Raw genomic sequence first — 7,629 nt, 5'->3', positions numbered from 1 at the left:
TTAGTGTCTGAGGTTGGATTTGAACTCAGTTCTTTCTGACTCCAGGACAGGTGCTCTATCCACTACACAATCTAGCACTGTCTAGGCATTAAATGAGATAACAAAGATTAGAAAAGACACAGCCTCTGCCTTCTTAAAGTTTACGGTTTAGTGAGAAGTATGATACATATATTGATGATTGTAATGTACAATTGATATAAATGGAAAATTGATGATTATTAAAAATTTAAGAAGTGGAAGATAGGATAGTATAGATCCCAACAGATCAGATGATCTCAATCTCAGTGAAAGAGGAGTTGTTATTATTATCTAACTGTCTGTATCTTCTCTGTCCTGGTTGGTGTTCTTAAGATGCTAAGCTTCATTACACCTTTATTTACATATGAACATAGTGGATCCCCCTCATTCTCTGGCAAAAAAAGGTAGGCTTTTTGAGGGCAGGGATTTTTTTGGGGGGGGTGTGTCTTTCTATCCAATAGCATGTACCAAGGTGCTCTGCATATAGCAGTTGCTTAATAAACATCTTTTAATTGTGAAAAAGACTTTTAAACCCTCTGAATATATAGCACAATGAAATATAAAGAGAAGGGGCAAAAGCATAGTTATAAACCATAGAAAGTAGAATGTGGGATCTAATGGATTAACTCTCAGGTTCCTTGAATCATTGGCTTGGTGGCTTGGCAGAAGTCACTTATTCATTCATTCATTCATTCATTCATTCACCTGAGAAATAGTTATTACATGCCTCACTTAGTGTTGTAATGGATTCAAGAGTCCAGTTGCTTCACTGAAGAAGCTTACAGTCTGGTTGAGGAGACAAGATATATGTACATGAAAATAATAGTTCATATTTATATGGCTTTAACATTTACAAAAGCCTTTCTACACAACTCTGTAATGTAAGTGTATGTCCCCATTTTAAAGATGAAGAAACTGAGTCTCAAAATTGCCCAAGGCTACACAGATGGTAGAGCCAGGATTCAAACCCAGGTCTTGTGACTCTAAATTATGTATTCCTTGTTATCTGCTAGTTATGAAAAAGACATCTATTACCAGGAAGTAGATGTGTCATGTGAACAACAGAGACTTCAAGTGCTGTTGGAATTCAGAACAGGAAGAGATCACTATGGGTTGGAGTAGGATGGCTTTATGGAAGAGGTGGTACATGAGGTAGGGTTTGAAGGGTAGATTTCTGAGAATTCTCTCTGTGGGCTTCAGTTCCCCCCTTTAAGCACCATCACTGCATCAGTACTTCAAATTCAACATGGCCAAAACAGAATTTATTACATTAACTTCTCATGCCACACTTCTCTTTCCCTCATCTTATTCTTTTTCCCTACCAATGTTGAGGGCATCACCAATCTTTCAGTTACCAAAATTTGCAACTTCTGAACCACTCTTGATTTTTTCATCTTCTCTACCTTTCGGCCCAGCCAATTGGTTGCCAAGTCTCAGCCATCCTCTCTCTTCTCCACGCATTTGCTACAGTAGTTCAGGTGTTCCTTGCCATAACTTACTGCAGTAGCCTCTTAATTGGTCTCCCTATTCTCCATCCTCCACAAAGCTGCCAAATTGATTTTCCTGAAATAAAGATCTGACCATCCCACCATGATTCAGACCTCGGCTTCCTGACTACAGATTCAGTGCTTTCTCTAATCTGCTGGTTACAAAAAGATACCTACTATCGGTTAGTGAGTCCATGACAACTTCCCAAGGATCAGCGCAATCTTGAAGTGCCAGAGAGGCTCAGAGCAGGGAGAGATCACTGCTATGGTGGGAAAAGTAGGGGTTGAATACTACCTTTGACCTCAACCCAGCTGGGGGCCAGGACAAACCAGGCTCTTTGAGGCTATTTCCTCAGCTCTAAAATTGAGATAACAATAGCATCTCTCTCACCCAAGATTGTTGTTAATATCAAATTAAGTAATGTTTGTAAAATGCTTGGTAAATCTTAAAATGCTATGAAAAAGAGCTATTCTTTTTAATTTTTTTCAATTAACAAAAATTGACCTTTCCCTCCTCCCTCCATTCCCCACCCCTCTGAAAAAAGAAAAACAAAACTCTTGTAACAAACATGCACAGTCAAGCAAAACAAATTTCCACATCAGCCATGTCTAAAAAAAAAAAAGTTTCAATCAGCCCTGCATCTGTATAAATTGTTCTCTCGTTCTGCTCACTTCACTTTGCATCAGTTCATTATTACTCAGAAATCATTAATGGTTCCCTGTTAACCTCCAGGATAAAATATAAAATCTTCAGTCTGACATCTTAATGCTCTCTGTAATATGGTTCCCACTTACCTTATTTCACGTTCTTATTTCATGTTCTTCCTCTTCACAAGCTCTCCATTCTAGTACAACTTTCCTATTTGCTATTTCCCTCCAGTCCATTTCTGGCCTTCCTACCTTTTAACTGGCTGTCACCAAGCCTGGAATTCGATCCCTTCTCAATTCAGCCTCATAGAACCTTTGGCTTCTTTTAAAGCATAGCTCAATTAATCAAGCATTCAATAAGCATTTATTAAGCATTAAGCATTCAGCCCTCACCTTCTAGGAGACCAAGCACAGGCAAGCACTTGGATGCCTTCAAAACACAGCTCAATATATCAAAAAGCATTTATTAGGCACTTAGGTGCCAGGAACTGAGCTAGGTGCTGTTGATTCAAAGACAAAACAAAATAAAACAAAACAAAACTGAAACACTCCCTTCTCTCAAGGAACTTACTTCCTGTGGGAGTAAACAATGTGTACAATTATATATAAGTAAATGAAGGATAAATTAAAAATAAATACAAGGTAGTTTAGTGAGGGAGGCACTAGGTAGATGTATGTGGGGGAAATCAGGGAAGGCTTAACATGGGTGCTTTTTGAACTGAGTTTTAAAGGAAGTGAGGAATTCGGTGAGGTAGAAGTGAGGTAGAGGTGAGGTGGCAATGCATTCTCCAGGCAGAGAGCACAGACAGTGAGTGCAAAGGCATGCAAAGGAAGATGGAGTGCCTTGTGTGAAAAACAGCAAAAAGACCAGTATAATTGGACCACAGAGTAGGGGAAAAGGAGTAATATATGGTTAGACTGGAAAGGTAGAATGGGGCCAGGTTGTGAAGAACTTTAAAAGTCAAACGGAAGAGTTTATATTTGATCCTAAAGGCGATAGGAGCCCCTCGAATTCACTGAATGTGTGTGTGTGTGTGTGTGTGTGTGTGTGTGAGAGAGAGAGCGAGAGAGAGAGAGAGAGAGAGAGAGAGAGAGAGAGAGTGACAGAGACAGACAGACAGACAGACATTGTCAGACCTTCCTTTGCAGAAATTCACTGAAAGCTGTGTAAACGATGTTGTAGAGACAGAAAGCTGGCGATAGATTACATGAGATTTTAGGATAATTATAAGGTTGGGAACCTAAAAGACTGAAAGAATGGTGATGTCCGCAACAGAAATAAGAAAGTTTGGAAGAGCATGGGTTTGCGGGGAAAGATAGGTTCTGCCTCTGAATATGGTGAATTTGAGATGTCTATGTCACATGCAGTTTGGAAATGTTCAACTGATGTAGGACTGGAGCTCAAGAGAGACACTGTGGCTGGATATATAGATTTGGGACTCATTTGCATATGGATGATAATTAAATCCATGGGAGTTCAAGATATCAATTTGGAAAGTAGAGAAGAAAGAAGAAGGCCCAAAAGAGAGTATGGAATACACCTACAATTAATGGGTATCAAATGAGTGATGATGACCCAGCAAAAGAGACTGAGGAGAGAGCAGAAATATAGAAATAGGAGAGAACAGTGTTATGAAAACTCAGAGAAGAGAGTATCCAGGAGGAAGGGTGGTCAACAGTGTCAAGGGCTGAAGAAACGTCAAGAAGAACAGAGAAAAAGACCATCAGATATGGTAATTAAGAAATAATTGATAACTTTGAAGATAGTTTTAGTTCAGTAATAAGCTTTTTTGTTGTTTTGTCCAGTCATTTCAGTCGTGTCTGACTCTTAGTGACCCCAGTTGGGGTTTTCTTGGCAAAGATACTGAAGTGGTTTGCCATTTTCTTCTCCAGCTTATTTTACAGATGAGGAAACTGAGGCAAACAGGGCTAAGTGACTTGCCCAGGATCACACAGCTAATATTTGAGACTGAATTTGAACTCAGGATATCCTAACTTCAGGCCCTGGACTCTATATGCTTCACCACCTAACTGCCTAATTAACTTAGGAAGCCAGATAGCAAAGGGTTAAGAAGTTCATGAGAGGAAAGGAATTAGTGAGGAAAGTCCACCTTATCTGAGTAGAGGGCAATGGAAAAGGGCTTGTGATGAAAAGAAGGCAGAGAAGAGATAGCTTACAGCAAATGGCCTCTTTTTTCCTCAGTATTTGAGAAAAATTGGTTTCCCTGGTCCTGATTGACCCAGCTGCTCCCTGATTCAAGATTGCTGATATCCCCCCCAGCACTCTAGTTGAGTCCTTTCCTGTTCAATCCCCTTTAGCAAAACATTCATTCTAGCTTGACATTCTTCCCTATCAAAATAACTACAGGTTCACACCATTGCTGCTTCTGCTGCCTGCAATCTCAACTTTGCTGTTGCCCATCCTAATCATTACAGATAGAGATTTGAATTGAAGAAAGTGGGTCCCAGTCTCCAGCAACACAAATGCCTGACCCTCAAAGCCTTCTTCTATTCACCTCTATGGCAGCCAAAGCTTTATTTCCCCCTGACATATCTCTGTCCATTCCCTGAGCTGCATGGACAACTGCCCTGGAAGTCTCTCAATCGAAAATGAGAAGGGGGAGACAGGGGGGAAGGGGAAAGTGACCCATACTCCCCAGCACAAATATAACTTCTCTCTAAGGTCCACTATGAACTTAACTGTTTCCACTCAAAACCTCCAAGGCAGACCTTAGCAAGGGAAGGACAGTCACCAGTCTTTCAGTGATCTAAAAAAGCAAACACTGCAGTTGCCAAACACTCCACTGTCCTTCCCTCAGTCCCCAAGCCACTGGACTTTTGAGCAGATGAAAATTCAGAATTAAGAGAACTGCTGTGGGTTCTCCTCTTATAATGGATCTCCATTACATTTGTAGTTACAGTGATCTAAAATAATTTGAATTTATTGACTAATGAAATAATCCTTACAAAATGTTTATATCTTTAATATTTTTAATATGTAATATGCCCTCTTTTTTCTGTGATCATTTGTTTTACATATTTTTGGAGAGAGTTGACAAGATATTGACACATTCTCTAATTTAACAGGAAGCCACACTTTTATCACACTGGATATTAAGCATAACTTTAACAAATAGCTCATTTCTCCAAGTCTAGCCTTGATTATTGCTTATAGATTTCCTTTTAAAAAAGTTTATTTTCAGCTCTGAATTCTCTCCCTCCTACCTCCCACCTCCAGTTCCTGCATTGAGAAAGCAAGAAAAACAAAACCTGTCACAAACCATAGTGAAGCTAATAAGTTTTAATAGGTTTTAAATCAAGCCAGTACCAGGTTACTGAAATATATTTATCTCTGTCTTGGATAAATTCCTTATCCTTCTGTGACAAAGGAAGTTTTCATATACTTCTGGAACAATTCAGCTTCTCAATATATTAAAACATTTGCCAGCATTTGTAATTCCTTCATTGGGAATAAGAATTCCAGTCTCGATGAAGTAAAAAAAAATTCCAAAACATTTTTTTGAGGAATGGATAGTTTAACAGTTTGATGAAGAGGCACGTTTTACAGGCTTATCTCAACTTCTGGTATAAAGTTTTGAATGAAAAAGTGAGTTTCATAAGAAAAAAATAACCTTTTCCCAATCTTCACCTGTCTTTGTATTGTATTGCTCCCCATGAGCAGTTTTTAATTCGTAACAATAATTAGCAGTTTTTTTTTTGGCTGTTCTTCCAACTTTCAAAAACTTACTCCACATTGTAGAGGAATCAGTAAAAACTCGTCTAGCACAGGGTCTTCTGAAGGTCTTTGCTTATTTTCTGGGAATTAATCAGGCTATTTTGCAGCAATACTTTGTCAGTTCTCTGTGTTGTCTTCCTTTTTTTTTTTTAAAACCATCTTTTGTGCTTCAGTGCAACTGATACTGTTTCATTCGGCCTTCAACGATCATTCAAACACATGATTTCCCCATACAAACAGTAGCTGCAGTATCTCTAATAGTCAGTGAAATGTGCTTTTTAAGAACTACAACTTTCGCATGTTTCCATTAAAACACACACACACACACACACACACACACACACACACAGAATTAAAAGCACAACAAAAGAGAGCCATGAAATGCAGGTAGGTGGCACCAAATCCAGCGCTCAACTGGCCGAGAACTAAAGAGGGTTGGGGGTGGGGTGGAAAATCAGAAGTTGTTAAATCAGCCTAGAGGCAAATACATGCAGGATCACACAGCTCTACTGGTCCCAGTCCTTATTATACCCTCCCAAAAGAATAAAAGCTCCTTGAGGGCAGAGGTAGTTTCTTTGATCTTTAGACTCCGACCTCCTCGTATGGGGCCTTGAACGCTGATCTAACTGAAATAACGTCCTCGCCCTTTAAGGCACCACCCCCCCTCCACTTACCTTAGAAGGACTGCTTTATAATTCATGAGACCAAGATCCTCCCTCTTCAACCAGGAGTCCCACCCCGCCCCCAAAGGCCCCCTGGGGGGTAGTGAGTTCATTTCTGCCCTTACTTACCCCCGCTAGTTCCGGTTAACGTCACGTTCACCTCTGACCATTGAAATAGTGCCCCTCGATGAAGCCACTTCCGCCCTCATTTATCCCGACTTCCGCCTCGGGGGTGTCTAGCTCCCCAGGTGCTCGTACTACCAGATTCGCTCTAGTCGCTCCCGGAAGTGACTGGGCCTTTGCACCCTCCCCTCTCTTCTCCTCCCACCCCAGTTCCCTCCTTTCCCCACCCCTCCTTCGTTTCCGGTGTTCCCGCCTTCTCGCCGCAGCGGCTCCTCTCCAGGCCTGTGGGGGGAGGGGGGAGGGAGGGGGGGGGGGAGGGGAGGAATCTGGGTTCTTCAGTGCAGGAGCGCCAGCAGCACTTCCGGGTGAGTGGAGTGAAGGGGAGGGGGGGGCGCCAAGTGCCTCGCGCCCCCGCCCTGCGGGTGTGTGGAGCGGGGCGTGTGTGTGTGTGTGTGTGTGTGTGTGTGTGTGTATATGTGAGTGTGTCCGTCCGTGTGTGTATACACTCCTTCGGGGTGGGGGACTGGAGGGTCCGTCGGTCCGCCCAGCGCCCAGAGTGCGCGCGCTCTCTCGAGCTCTACTTCCCCTCATCCCATTTCCCTCCCCCCCCCCACCCCTCTGCCTCCCTGTCTCCCTCCCGGCAAAAGGCACGCGCCGCCCCCTCCCGAGCAGCTTTCTGACTCTCGCGCCGCCGCCGCCGCTGCCGCTGCTGCTGCTGCAGCCGCTGCAGCCGCTGGAGCCGGGTGAGTCTAGTGGCGCCGCCGCTGCTGCTGCCGGCACGCTCCGTGTTCCCTCCTCCCTGTCCCGAAGGGGGTGGGGGGGGCCTCTGTGTCTCTCCCCCCCCCTCCCGGAACCGGAAGTGGTTGTGAAGTAGCGGGCGCAGGGGTGGGGGGCGGGGGGAATGGTGGGAGTGGGGGTGTAGGGGGTGGGTTTCTGGTGGGTGTCGGAGCTTGTC

Source organism: Vombatus ursinus, unplaced genomic scaffold (assembly GCF_900497805.2).
Source record: "Vombatus ursinus unplaced genomic scaffold, bare-nosed wombat genome assembly UNPS02014906.1, whole genome shotgun sequence".
NCBI classification, from domain to species: Eukaryota; Metazoa; Chordata; class Mammalia; order Diprotodontia; family Vombatidae; genus Vombatus; species Vombatus ursinus.
This window is presented reverse-complemented; position numbering follows the sequence as displayed.